Source organism: Dendrobates tinctorius, unplaced genomic scaffold (genome assembly GCF_039654945.1).
Source record: "Dendrobates tinctorius isolate UK_male_01 unplaced genomic scaffold, ASM3965494v1 ptg000084l, whole genome shotgun sequence".
Classification (NCBI taxonomy): domain Eukaryota; kingdom Metazoa; phylum Chordata; class Amphibia; order Anura; family Dendrobatidae; genus Dendrobates; species Dendrobates tinctorius.
In genome coordinates this window covers 8301053-8316633 of record NW_027361752.1, presented here as the reverse complement: position 1 = coordinate 8316633, position 15581 = coordinate 8301053, and the positions used below count along the sequence as shown (strand labels likewise).

Here is a 15581-nt window from a genome sequence, read left to right as displayed (position 1 = left end):
GCGTGAGATCTGCAGACAGCTTCATATCACCACCAGAAAATGACAATGTGGAATACAGCGGGCTATATCACGTTTGCAACAGAAAAAAATTACAATTTTTTTTAATGTGCATTAGGTCTGCAGACAGCTTCATATCACCGCCACACAATGGCAACGTGGGATACGGCGAGCTGTATGACATTTAGCGACAGAAAAAAATTCTAGATTTTTTTAATGTGCATGAGCTATGCACACTGTTGAATTTCATCACCACTAAATAGCAAAGTGAGATATGGCATTGTGAATCACGCTAGAAACTGCCCCCGAAAAATATTTCTTCATGGACAATTTCTCAAATCACATAACAATGTCACCACAGCACTAAATGACCAGGTGGGATACAGCAGGCTGTTTCACATTTAGCTAGTGAAAAAGTAAGATTTAGAACACTATACTTGTGCATGGAGCACAATAGAAGCAGTGCACAACACACTTGTAGGATATGAGCCCTGCTGGCTTTGTCTGTGGACCTCAATAATGGCATAATGGCCTAAAAAAAATGCTGGAAGGTCAATTTTACAGCCACACTGGACACTATCTAGCTAAACTTTCTGACTCATATATAACCGCCTGGCTGAGGCCTGTTTCACACTTCTGTTTTTGACCATCAGTCAAAATCCGCCGTTTTTGCAAAAAAAGGATCCATTTTTTTTGGCGGATCCGTTTTTTTCCCCATTGATTTGCATTACCAGCGGATCTTGACGGATGGCCATCCGTTGGATCCGTTTTCTTGTGGATCCGTCAATTTTTTTGCATTCGCCGAGATGCCTGGACGGACCATGTTTTTTGTGCTGAAGGATCCGCATTTTTATAGTGCGCATGCCCGGAGGAATGAAGTCAGGGGGAAATTGAACCCTCAAATCATTTCTGGCGGACAGAAAAAATTCTCTCTCTCTCTCTCCTTCCCGGGCAACGGTTCCTTTAAAATTTTTCATTTGGCGGATCCGTCAAAAAAAAAAACGGTCCAGTGGCATCTGTTCACATCAGTTAACAACGGATCCGCTTTCCGCCATTTTGGCGGATTTCAACTGACACAAAAAAACTGATGTGTGAAACAGGCCTTACTAGCTAAAATCTCGCTGTTAACAGAGGCAGCGTCAAGAGCAGCCTCTCTGTGTTTCTACAGTGTCAAAATGGTGCTAAAACGAGATGTCCGCTCTTTATATGGAGAGGGACATGTGATTTCAGCAGCCAATGACACAAGCCGTTGTGTCAGGACATTGTGGATGTTTCCTGCGCCCTGATTGGCTAGCCGCAATGTGCAAACATAAGGTTAGGAAAAAAATGAATGTTTACAAGCACGCCACGCCTCTCAGCTCTGCAAACCCCCTCCCCTCATCAAAGACGTGCCAAATGCTCATGATACACCACCATTATTGTTGCTAAATTGCTGAAAATACTAATTTTCCTGCAACTCTTTACCGAATGTTACCGATTTTTTTCCGATTTTATAAAATTTTGCTCGTGTTTCCGATCACGAATCCGAATGTGCCATATTTGTGTTGAATTTACGTTTGGCGATCTATTTCCGAACAAATTCGCTCATCACTATTCTGAAGTCGGGAAGCGTACACCTGGCTTCAGAGACGCTGTATTGCTGCCACAATGAGCTGCTCACATGCGCCCGATTTGTATGAGCTGCCAATGAAGCCACTCATGCAAATTACTATACTGTGCTCACGGGGGGGCATGATAACATGGAAAGAGGGCTGACTGGTCTGTGGCAACTAGCGCCCCATCGAATAATCAAAGCCCTCATTAGCATAGGAAAAGCAGAGGTTATAAATACTTTTTTTAAATACTTTTAGTCTGGTCTCATAATATTAATAACATTTCCTAAGGAAAACTCATCAATATCATATTGGTTGGGGTCTGACAGACCAGACCTTCATGATCAGCTGTTATTAGCTGCGGCTCTCTATTCTGCAAAAACTGACACTGCTGGGTAAGACTGTTGTCTATATAGCTGATAGCGGTCTAATTTATAAGACATAATGAGACACTTGCACAGTACTGGTTTCAGCAAAAATCTCGGCCCAGAGTCCAACAGCTGCTTTCCCCACCAGATCAGATAGGATAAACGGAAGTGAACCCCTTTAAAGGTAATCGGTCTCCACAGTTTTACTACCGCATTTGAGAGCAGCATAATTTAGGGGAAGACACCTTGATTTGAGCAATTTATAATTAACTATGCTGTGTGCTATAATTTTGATAAAGCAACTGTTTACTTGCTGCAGATTTAGCAGTTCTCTGACTGCTGAGCTCTGTATAACCCCACCCACTTCACTGATTGGCAGCTTTCTGCCCTTGTATAGAGAAAGCTGCCAATCACTGTTGGAGGTGGGGTAATACAGAACTCATGAATATGGAGGACTATATGGCAGCAGGTTTACTAGTCCTTTAGTGAAATCACCAACTGACAAAACAATGATTGTATCAAAATTACAGCAAGCAGCCTGATAAGTGACACATCGCTGGAATCAGAGTCTCCGTCTTTACCTTATGATTGTCTCAGATTATTTGGCAAAAACCTGGTGACAGATTCCCTTTATTGACCTCTCTATAGACCTTGTATAGCTGTTTTTGCACTGTTTTGTTACTCATATTTTGACCCTCTGCCTCCGTCTTCTCCACAGTTCACTTCTTACTTTGCAAAATGTTTTTAAGTAATTTCAAGTTACGAAGACCTTTTGCTTTGTTTGTTTTTTTATGGGGTAAGAACATAGGTATAAAATATATTGAATTGATATCTATAGTTCCCACGATTATGTATAGTTTATTGGCCTTTCATGCCGTTTTCAAATTGCTTTTGCAGCTTCTTTTTTCATAGGATTTAATTACATATGAGGCTCTGTCCCGGTTATTAACAAGTTTTTAAAGTCTTTTAATTACATTGCATATTAGGCTATCGCTGCCTGACGAGACCACACTAAATAAAGGCAGTCATATGTTTCCTTTCTTATAATAAACTGCTCTCTCTAGACATGTTAATGGGATTGTTAAATTGCACATTTTTCATATGAATACTTTTCATGTAGACTTCTGGAATCGTCCATTAAAATTGAAAGAGGACAGTTACGCTAAATGTGGGCAAATTGTTTATTAAATACAGTATTTAATTAAAAGTCATATCCGGCCTAACAAAGTGACTTCATGAGGACCAGAATGCAAAATAATACCTCGCTGGTAACTATACTTTGCTTAAGTTCTATGATATTTTGTGCTTCCTAATGGGTTGATCATTAGTACGCACAAAATATCATAGAAATCTATCCTGGCCAATGTTATAACTTTTTACTTAATTTTGTGTGCAGTTATTAAAGCACCACTGTTTTTTGTAATGTCAGCGCAGGAGTGGCATCACTAATGCATGCTCTCTGCTCTAGTAATTTACTTACCAGCCGTCATCCTTTGCTATTCCTGGCGCCGCTCCGGTCCTGCACCGCCATCTTGTCACCGCAGAGATAACTTTCACAAGCTTCATTGGGACTCTCATAGATTTAGGCTTTGTGCACATGGTGAGTTTTTGGTGCATTTTCTCTGTGTTTTTTCCACACGTAATTGGGCCAAAAATGCTAAGGAATCCTTATGCCAGCTAATTCAATGATAATCCTGATTTGCTGTGCATATGATCAGTAATTTTCCTTTGAGTATTTTCACCCATTGATTTCAACTGAGTCAAATCCACAGCAAAAACGCAGGTATAAAAATGTTTGCGGATTTGCTAAGTTTTTGCTTGTGTTTTTACTGAGTTCCTATGGTGTTTCCCACGCTGTCATCTGTGTGATAGAGTGATAACCACCGGCAGTTCTGATCGGCGGTAAGGTTACCGCCGATAAGGTCTTTACCGTTGGTCAGAGAGCTGCGGGGTCACGGTGTCCGATGTCAGCGTGACTTCGCAGCTGTGACTGTTACCCACATAAAAAGCTTACCGCAGGTCACCGTCATCGAGTGATGACAGACTACTACTTCCATTAGGCTATGTTTGCTGTCACTGATAACAAGTGAAAGCAGGCGCTGCTGATGGGATAAGTAGGCTCTTATCAGCCTGCGCCTGTGCTCAAACTTAAAAAAAATTAAAAAAATTTGAAATAATTAAATACAAATTAAAATAATAATAAAAAAACAACATATACTCACCTTAACTCCCAATCCCCGATGCCCTGGTCTCCTGTAGACAATCAAAAATCATAAAGAGCCATATACTCACTTGTACTCTGTAGTCCACATAATCTCGAGTGCCCCACGGCGACCTCACTTGTACAACAGTCACATCGAGAGATGTGACTGCTCTATCTAGCCGCTGGCTATACACTGACAGGAGCGTCATCTCTCCCGTAGTGTTTATCGCTAAGCTGCCATGAGAGAGGTCACACGAGCTGATGAGCTCCCATGATCTCATTTATGGCACCACCACAAAACATTTTTTTTATATCTTTATTTAGCTCAAAAAAGCATTTATTGCTGTACAAAAAGACATGCAAAAATGCATAAAAAACATACAAAAATGAAGCAAAAATGCACCTTTTAGCCTCAGTGTTTTTGCTGCCAAAAGATGCAAAAACCTTGTAGACGTTTCTGAAAGCAAATACTTAATGTGTGCACATACCCTCACATTGAGGAGTGTCTTATGGCTCGCACAGCAAACATTGGAACCATTTGCCAGGTCACAATCAGCAGGAGATGACCAGAGCAGCGCCGATAACATATGAAGATGGCGGATTGTATGTATTAGGCTGGAGTCACACACAACCATTAAAAAATCGGTCCGATTTTTACGGTATAACATCGCACAAAGATTTCTTGTCCAGGGATCCGTCTGTCATCAGAATTTCCGGCGATGAACCAATTTTATTCGCATCTAAGCATCAAATTGACATCCAATGTCAATGCCTGATGCTCTTTCCTGTTGACTTGGAGAATTCTTGCGATTTAATTGCAAGTCACACGTGTGGTGCGTTTTCAATGCAATTTTTAATCGCATCCATAGACTTGCATTGGCGAATCTGATCCGAAAATCGGTGACAATCGCAGCATGCTGTGATTGTCTCGGTCCGAGGAACGGATCCGATAAAAAAAAGGATGATGGGAGCAGCACCATAGAATAACATAGGGACGACTGCAATGCGATTTTTTATCGCATTGCCTTCGTCCGATTTAATTGCTAGTGTGACTCCGGCCTTAGACTAGGGGCAGGTAACTTAAATTTTACCACTCCAGCGGTACAAAAGAAAAACAAGCTGCTTTAAAAAGTCTGTCTAATCGTATGTCTTGTTAGGGCATAAGGACAATGAGTCCCATTTGAAATGAGTGGAACAGATCTATTGTAGAAAGAGCAGTTCCAAATATATCCATGTACTACATGGTCATCCATTCACTTAAATGACAACCATGTAAAACTACATGCCATGATGCAAGACATTGCCCCCACATGAAAGGATGTTGGCATGCTTTATTACTTTTCTATTATAATCCTTTGGCTATTTGCTGCTAAGGTTAAATTCACTGTTAACCAGATAATCTAACTTCTGGTATTGTGAGCAATTTCGAAATGTGGCGAGAATAGTGAAATTCACAGACCACTATTTGGATGATGATATTGAAGGTTCTTGGATTCTTAAACTGTTAATAGAGATGATCAAATATTTCAAAATTCAAATTCGCAGACTTCACCAAATTTTCCCCAAAAAATGATTTGTGGCAAACAAATTTGTTTGAATCTCAATATTGAAAAGTTTGTAAGTGCTCAGAAAATACACTGGGGGGAGATGAGAGAGAGCAAGATAAAGGACCCTGCTGTCCACAAGATCTTACACTCTACAAGAGAGAGAGTGAGGACCACACTGACCATAAGAGCTTGCATTGTTCAGGAAAGACTTACCCAGTGACTCTGGAGATGGAAACCGACTCTGCTGTACAATCTGTGCTCTGCTGAGAACCACTGATCTGTGATGGCCCCGGTGCTGACCACCGTTGTATAAATTATGATGATCCGCTAGATGTCATAGCTGCATGGTGTTATGGGAAGGTCTGCACGGTCTTAAAAATGAAGTATGCTTGATCTTTGATGCTTCAACAATGTTGGAAATGGGACCGGGCAAGTTTATTTCTTTGCAATCCGCAGATCAGATCTCAAAATGTGCAGATTTTGGCGAAACCATGTTTTCCACTCTTCTCAATCTGTTAATAATCCGGTGGAAGAGCACTGCACATGATGTACATTTATTTGTGACTGGCACTGTGACTATAAAAGTAATTGGGGCAGGTTTCTCTAATAGTCTAAACCAATGTTTCCCAAACTCCAGCCCTCACGGCTCCTACAGGTTATGTTCTCAGGATTTCCTTAGTATTACACAAGTGGTGGATGTACTATCAAGACATCAGGATCAGGAATTCTCTAGCCTGTGCTATACTATAGAAAACCTGAAAACATACCTTGTGGGGGGCCGTGAGGACTGGAGTTTAGGAAACACTGCTCTAAACCAACAAGCCAATTGCTCCCATCATAATCTGGTGACAAGTACGACTAAACTGGTGATATTTATATTTGTAGTATGAGAGGGACAGAAATATAAATACCACCATTGTGTATGATTTGCTGGGTCCTGCAATTACTTATATTTTGACTGATTGCTCAGATATGGATACATTTCATGAGATTACATTAGTCAGGCATATGTGTTACTTAGGACACTTGTGCATTCTTATTTTCTTAGTAATTTAACACTAGACACATGTCTGCCACTTTGTATTTATTTTTTTATTTGTAATTGTTATAACATTTACCACAATTGATACTCACTGATCAGATACTTTTTATGTCGTTTTATACAGGAAGCAGAGTGCCAAACTTCACCAGGGCAAGAAAAAAAAATTATAAAAAACCCAAGACTGTTAAACACAAAACACAAGGCCAAAGCTCCCTTTACCCCCCCCCCCACACACACACACACAATAAAGACCCTACTATACAGATTCAGATAGTTTCCCTGGATTTTTTTTTTTTTCAGACCACTGACAATTAATACATTCTTAAAAGCTGTTGATCCCCCTCCACTCTTAGTGTCTTATGGTTGTTACAGTACTAAACTTATGATCCTTATAATTCATCCTTTTTGTGTTGGTCATCTTCGTCATCTTCAAGATCTGGCTCATCGGCCTCTTCCAGATCCTCAAGATCCTCATCAGCTGCTCCATCTTGCCCTCCACTTATCAAGAAGTTTGAAAATCCATCTAGCGTTCTCTCACCATTGTAGTCAACCACCTTTTTATCTGTTCCATCTGGGAAGTATTTCAGTGTAGGGAAGCTGTGTATCTTCACAGCTTCAATCTCATTGGCTGTGGAATCCATTTTTGCAATGAAAATGATCTTATCGTCCTTGAACTTCTCCCCCAATTGGTCCCAGATTGGTGCAAGCTGCTTGCAGTGACCACACCAGGGAGCATAGAACTCAATAAATACACTCTTCTCCTCATCAAAGGCCACTTCTTCAAAGTTCTTCCCAACCAACACTTTCACTGGATTTTTATCCCAGTCATCAGGGATATCTTGGCTCATAAGATGGGGTTAGGACTTTTCCATCCAAGAAACGTTCACAGAAGCCCTTGATTTTATCAGCTGAAAGGTCATCATTTTCTGGCTTGTACTTTGCCATCTCCTCCTCTAAAGTGATCAGTCGAACAGCAGGACATTCTTCCTTTTTCAAGCTAAAAAACTCCAGAATACGTTGGTTGTCAGTATGATCACTATCAATGAAGATGAAAAGTATCTTTCCCTTGAAGCTTGTGGCTGCCTTCTTAAAGTTGTCCAGTTTGTCTTGGTAGTCAGATGTTACACGCTGTGTACCCTGGATACCAGCGTGCTCGCGCTAGGAGCTGGCATCCAAGGAAAACAGTAGGCAACTGAGTGCGCGAGGTGCTTAGTTACCCGCTGTTTACCTTTGATACCAGCTCCCAGGGTCTGCTTACAGCGCTGGGAGATCGCTGATCGATGGTCTCCCGCTGCCACACGCAACGATGCGTGCTGGCCAGGGGGAGGCCAACTATCAAAAAATGGCCCAGGACATTAGAGCACGATCAGCGATACCCGGCAGGGGGGCCGGTCGCTGATACGTGTCACACACAGCGAGATCACTGGAGAGATCGCTGTTGCATCACAAAACTTGTGACTCAACAGCGATCTCGCTTAGTGTGACGGAGGCTTAACTTGTTGAAAGAAAAAAATAACAGAGATTGTTAATCATTAGCATAGACAACAATGCCTAGAAGACCCATGTTTCTCACTCCCACATAATTCACCTACAGATACAGTAGCCGACAGAATATTTGGATGTTCCACAAGAATGCTCTAAAGAAAAGAAATAAGTAAGACTGACAAATAAAATAGGTTTCCTAAAAATCACAAGTTATCCATGATATGGGATTACTTTCTGCATGATGGGGGTCCAACTGTTGGCAATAATAGCAATTCTACAACTGAGGCTAGATAACTCTGAGAAAAGGGGTTTAGCACACATGCTTGATGTTATAATAGTGTAGCAACTCACTCGGGCAAATAGGTAACACACTAAAAACTGCAACTGACCCAGTCTATTCCTGTGCAGACTAGAGATTCTGACCCCACAGTCCCTAATGGTTCCTGGGAGAAATGAGATAGCCCTAACCACAGACTAGATGATGGCAAATAGGACCTACGCTACCTGAAAGGCCATCAAGCACTTCTCCTTCCTCCTAAAGAACTGAAGGGTAGAGTAGAGTGCAAATTACGTATAAAAGGGAAGGTGTGCCGAAATAGAAAAAGATACCAGAGTGAGTAAAACAAAACCGCAGAATACAAAATAAAGGATTAAGTAATTACTTTTAGAGAATATGCCGCCTACTTCCTAAAAAGAAACAGAAGATAGGTGCAGCGTAAATAACATAAGCACAGAGAGATAAACCCTAGCTGGTATTTCACTGACTGGCTTAAACTACAGTAGTGTGGCTGGAAAATTCAAATGAGATTATCACCAGCAGGAAATACCAGCAGGGGGAAAGTATATAAAGCCACACCAAAAAGATGATAGAGCAGAAAAATGAGTAAATTAAAACACCTGTTACCCTAAAAAGACTGAAGCAGTGATAACAGAAACTAAATACCTGGAGAAAATAATTAAGAACAGCAAAGTTTGAAATGCATATGCTTCTATATACCTCCCCATAGAGGGCATGTGACATTTATGCCGATTGTATCAAAAAGATTTTTTTTAATGAATTATGAATAAAAAATAATTTTTATGGATATCATGGAGCTGGACCTTCCTTCGTGATCGATTGCTTTTCCTGCTGTCTTCCATGCTCCAGATTCCTGCCTACATGTGGGTGAGCTTACAAAACAACTTTTTTTTTCTCTTAAGTATTAAACACTTACATTTTATTATGTTAAAATGATTGAATAAAACTGAAGTGTTCTGCTACCTCCTTTAAATCAGAACCTCAAAGCAGTTGTTGTGCAACTACAACTCCCAGCATGCCTCAACAGTGCTACATTAATAGGTTAGGTTAATTGTTTAAAGGAATTGTAAGGTCTTAAGCTACAAGTATGTAATCAATTGTTAAGACTGCAGACTTGTGAATCCTCACATTGCGAGCACTACACGCTGTGAGGATTCTCCAGTGCCTGTGGCGGGCTCGTGACCACAAGTATGTGATATGCATACAGTGGCCTCATTTCATCTCTATCTGTGGCATCACTCAATACACTTGCTTTGTACTTGCATTTCAGCATCCATCTAATCAGAATGTGGCCAGGAATATGCGTATCACATGCTTGTGGTCACATGACTGGCATTCCTGGTGCCAGCACCAGAGGATCCTTGTAGTTTAAGACCAGACAACCCTTTTAAGTTATACACAGAATCTGCATTAGGCAGGCTATTAATGGGCATCACTTGTTGATCATTTTGGATCCTAGGCAACATTTGAGGTGAGCACTTTTACACAATATGGGTGTATTTGTGAAAAGTATCTGGGAAACATCTGTGGTAAGAACTGTAGGGCACATCTCTGAGGAAATTGCTCTGGTGGAATCTGCCTGACATACTAGTAGCATCTGAGATTGTATGGTGGCATCCAGGGCCGTCATCAGGACATTACTGCCCTGACTGGCGTTTGGGGCCCAAAGAACAGAGGGGACCCGCATTTTGTCCCGTCTCTTCTGCTCATCGAGCCCCAGTGGCAGGCTTCTGTAGGTGTAGTAACTGAACCTGCTTCTGAGATACAGTTTCAGGTAAACTCTATTGCCATGTGGGCCCGTATGACGTCATTGTCATTCATCAGTGAGTGCGCGCTTGAACTGCATGGAGGGAGCATCTCCGCAGGAGCATGGCCAGGTAAGGAAAAAGGTTGTTTTTTTTTATTTTATTGAAAGTGACACGGGGTCAGGATTGGAGACACGGGGCAGAATGGGAGACACAGAGGCAGGATGGAGACATATGAAGCAGGATGGGAGACATGGGGGCAGGATGGGAGACACAGGGGGCTTGATGGAGACAGATGGAGCAGGATGGGAGACATGGGGGCAGGATGGAAGACACGGGAGCAGGAAAAAAGATACAGGGGGCAGGATGGGAGAAATAGGGGGCAGGATGGAGACAGATGGGGCAGGAATATGGGGTACAATGGAGACACAGGAGGCAGGATAGGAGACATGTGAGGCAGGATGGAGACAGATGGGGCAGGAATATGTTGCAGGATGGAGACATGGGGCAGAATGGAGACACAGGGGGCAGGATGTAGACACAGGAGGCAGGATGGAGACACAGGGGGCAGGATGGAGACAGATGGGGCAGGATGGGAGTCACAGGGCCAGGATGGAAGACACGGGGGCAGGATGGGAGACACGGGGGGAAGGATAGAGACAGATGGGGCAGGATGAGAGACACAAGGTAGGATGGGAGAAACAGAGGTCAGGATGGAGACAGATTGGGCAGGATGGAAGACATGGGAGCAGGATGGGAGACACAGGGGGCCGGATGGGAGAAACAGGGGGCAGGATGGAAACAGATGGGGCAGGAATATGGGGTAGGATGGAGACATGTGGCAGAATGGAGACACAGGGGGCAGGATGGAGACAGATGGGGTAGGAATATGGTGCAGGATGGAGACATGGGGCAGAATGGAGACACAGGGGGCAGGATGTAGACACAGGAGACAGGATGGAGACACAGGGGGCAGGATGGATACAGATAGGGCAGGATAGAGACAGATGGGGCAGGATCATGGGGCAGGATGGAGACAGATGGGGCAGGATGGAGACAGATGGGGCAGGATCATGGGGCAGGATGGAGACAGATGGGGCAGGATGGAGACAGATGGGGCAGGATCATGGGGCAGGATGGAGACATGGGGCAGGATGAGACACATGGAGCAGGATCATGCTAAGAATGGATAAAATAGAGACAGATGGGGCAAGATCAAGGACAGATGGGGCAGGATCACAGGACAGATGGGGCAGGATCATGGGACAGATGGGACAGGATCACAGGACAGATGGGACAGGACTGGACATCACATGGGGCAGAATGGATACTCATGCGGGCAGGATGGGAGAACATATGGGACCAGGATGGGAGAACATATGGCTGGAGCCAGGAATGAGACACACAGGGGCCAGGATGGGGGATATTATAACCATAAGGGCTAATTAAGGGATATTATTACTACAGTGATGTATTTATTTTATTTTTTGAGGATACTGTTTTAAATGGGGGAGGCGGTCCTGTTACTGTGCAGAGCGACACTTAGTCACCCTTTTTTTTCTTCATCTGGTGTAGTTTAGAAGTTGGGAAATAATTAATTAATGTGTCTGCAAGTGGTGCTCTAGATAACTGTGTTATTTCCTGCAGAGACGAGCCCTGGCTGGATGCAGATGAAAAGCAATGATGAAGGACTTCTCCTACAGACATCACTGGTGAGTCAGTGTGTTACATGCCTGCTACCATGCCTGCTACCATGACAGTGATTGACACATTAGCCAATGATGGGACAGTAGTAGTCCCATCATCCGGCTAATGTGTTGAATGTAGAAAAAAAAAAAAAAAAAAAATTACGTGCTACATACATGCTACATTTGTTTAAATGGCCTTGTCCAGGAAGATGGTCATACTGTATATACTCTTAGCTATAATGTAGAAGTAAGCTAGAAAATGAAATTCTTTGATTTTACACTGTAAATTATAAAACATTTTGGGCATAATTTTATGTGTGTACCAGTAAATGGTATAAATATTGTAAATGATAATTTACTACGAAATTGCAAAATATCCATCCAACTCTTTAAAGTCCTCCATTTTTTTTTAAATTTCCAGGATACATGATAAGATTACAGCGTCTCATCCGCTTTCATAAAATAATTTTATGTCAGCTCAATATTAATTACAGTAAGAGACTCTACACTACATCAATAAAAACTAAGCACAGTAAAATCTTACTGATATGTTCTGCCGTTTCTCCATCCAAATACTGATGAAACAAAACATTAGAAAAAAAAATTTAAACTAAATTGAAAACTCGTGAAAAGGAAAATGTCTTTGTAGCAGAATAATAATCTAATAGGTTTCACGGTATGGCTCGGTAATATAAAATATTTAATTATGTAGGTCTGACTGCAAGGTTGAATCATACCTGGTATGTGAATCATGGTGCAGAAGAAAAGTCATGTGTCAGATTCCTTAAATGACTGGTACTGTTGTAATAAGTGAGATGTATTGTAACATTCTCTGGTTACCAAGCTGGACCGATGCCACCATCCACAAGAACACAATATCACTCTCTAAAGCTCCATTGCCTCAATGTTTGTAATTAAATTATATAACTTATCATTGTACTACAAACACTGGAATTTTGATCATGTATTTAAAATTTATGCAAAAGCAGAATGGCAAAGGATTTCCAAAGTTTCTTAGCTTTTCAAATATTTGTTATTGGGATTGCACTTTTAAAAATATACAGGGAGTCGAACATTTGACTTATAACCCCTAGTTATGAACATCACATGTTCAAATGAAAAAATAAATTAAAAGCATCCACCATCTCATCCTCTTTGGCCTCCTCACTATTAGCCAGACTCCCAGCTTTGTCCAGGCCATACCTCATTACAATTCATAAGGTTGCAAGTCATAAACTCCAGCCTGGATGTGGCCAGAAGTCCTAGACAATAGTGAAGAGGCCAGAGTTTCGACATGCCCGACAATGGAAACAATGATCAGAGGGCAAGGTGAGTATTGCTTATAAAATAAAATATATTACTCACCACTCCAGTGGCATGGCTGTTCGTGGTCCGTCATCTCCTTTTTGCTGTTGTACGCTACATATCCAAGATTTCTGGCCATATGCAAGAACCGGAGGTCACTGCTCATAATAAGGTTGCAATGTTGATGTTGTGACCTTATGACATGCAAAAACCTCCAAAGTACAAACACGGATGTAAGTCTTGGCCTGTAGTGAAGAGGTCAAGAGATGCTGCATGTCCCACAATGGAAAGAGGACCATATGGTGGGCGACGTGCAGTGGGGTGTGCAGGGGCGCGCACATAGTAAAATACCCCCAGCCAATGGCTGGAAGTCATTTAGTAAAAGAGTACACCTGCAAGATGGCCAATGGCTGTGAAGTAACTTGTATAAAAAGCACCCCCCAGTAGGAAGGTGCCAAGCAACCAAAGTATCCTTAGGTAGTTGGTAGTCTATTAATGAGTTGTGTGGTCCCCTGTTCCTTGTGCGGTCAGTCCTGAATCAATAGTCCCTGGCCATTTGCGGCCAGTCCTGAACGCGGACCAGGGAGTCCTTGTGAGGTCAGTCCTAAACTTGTAGTTCCGGATCCTTGTGCGGCCAGTCCTGAACCCGTAGTCCCTGGTTCTTGCACAGCAAGTCCTGAAGCCGCTCCAGCAGTATGTGAATCTATATCCAAGTATTCTGTTTCCATGTCAGTAACCGTTCTACAGCGGGTCCAGAACCTAGTAGTCTGAACAGACCCCAAGTCCTATCCATGTCTGCGTACCAGACCCCTGTGGTCAGCAGCTGCAGTAAGACTGGTACCTGGCGAATACCTGCATCTCAAGCCTGACTCCACCATCAGGAGCTCCAGTAAACACCAGGTAGCCTCTTAGCTACAACCCTCGTAGGCATGCCCTGCCCTGTGGCACAGTGGGCCCACGAACCACGTGCACTACCTGCATAAGTAACAATGTGTTTCATAGCATGATCATATATGAAAGGTATATGATAGGATACAGACCTATATTGTCCTCTCCTTTTGGTATATTGTTTTCCCCTAAACAGGTTTGAGCAAAACGCTGATCTCATTTCTCTTTGGTGAGGACTAGAGTTGAGCGATACCGTCCGATACTTCAAAGTATCGGATCGGAATGGATCGGCCGATCTTAAAAAAAAGTATCGGTATCGCCGATTCCGATACCGGAAGTCCCATTCAAGTCTATGGGACTTCCGGTATCGGAATAAGAAAAACCCTATTTTTGCCTTGTACAGCCTCTCTGGGGTCTGTATGGGCCTTTCGGGGGGCTGTGCCAGCCTGCCAGGGGGTCTGTGCAGGCTCCGGTGGTCTGTGCCGGCCTGCCGGGGGGCTGTGACGGCCTGCCGGTGGTCTGTGCAGGCTCCGGTGGGCTGTGCCGGCCTGCCGGGGGGCTGTGCCGGCCTGCCGGTGGTCTGTGCAGGCTCCGGGGGGCTGTGCCGGCCTGCCGGGGGGCTGTGCCGGCCTGCCGGGGGGCTGTGCAGGCTTCGGGAGTCTGTGCAGGCATCGTCCGATGGGACTACAAGTCCCATCGGGCGATGCCTGCTACCATGACAGTGATTGACACATTAGCCAATGATGGGACAGTAGTAGTCCCATCATCCGGCTAATGTGTTGAATGTAAAAAAAAAAAAAAAAAAATTACGTGCTACATACATGCTACATACATACAACATGCATACTACATATATACTACATGTAACATACATACTACATATATACTACATGCAACATGCATACTACATGCATGCTACATACATGCTACATACTACATACATGCTACATTCATACTACATATACTGTATACTACATGCATGCAACATACATACTACATATATACTACATGCATGCAACATACATACTACATATATACTACATGCATGCAACATACATACTACATATATACTACATGCATGCAACTTACATACTACATATATACTACATGCATGCAACATACATACTACATATATACTACATGCATGCAACATACATACTACATATATACTACATGCATGCAACATGCATACTACATATATACTACATGTAACATACATACTACATATATACTACATGCATACTACATACATGCTACATACATGCTACATGCATGCTACATACATACTACATGCATGCTACATACATACTACATGCATGCTACATACATACTACATGCATGCTACATACATACTACATGCTACATACATACTACATACATACTACATATATACTACATGCATGCTACATACATACTACATGCT

At 42.6% G+C, this 15581-nt stretch overlaps 1 pseudogene; it reads right to left on the bottom strand.

Moving 5' to 3' along the window:
• Nucleotides 1-7068: 7068 nt before the first annotated feature.
• Nucleotides 7069-13261, bottom strand: LOC141097300 (protein disulfide-isomerase-like; annotated as a pseudogene).
• Nucleotides 13262-15581: the final 2320 nt, after the last annotated feature.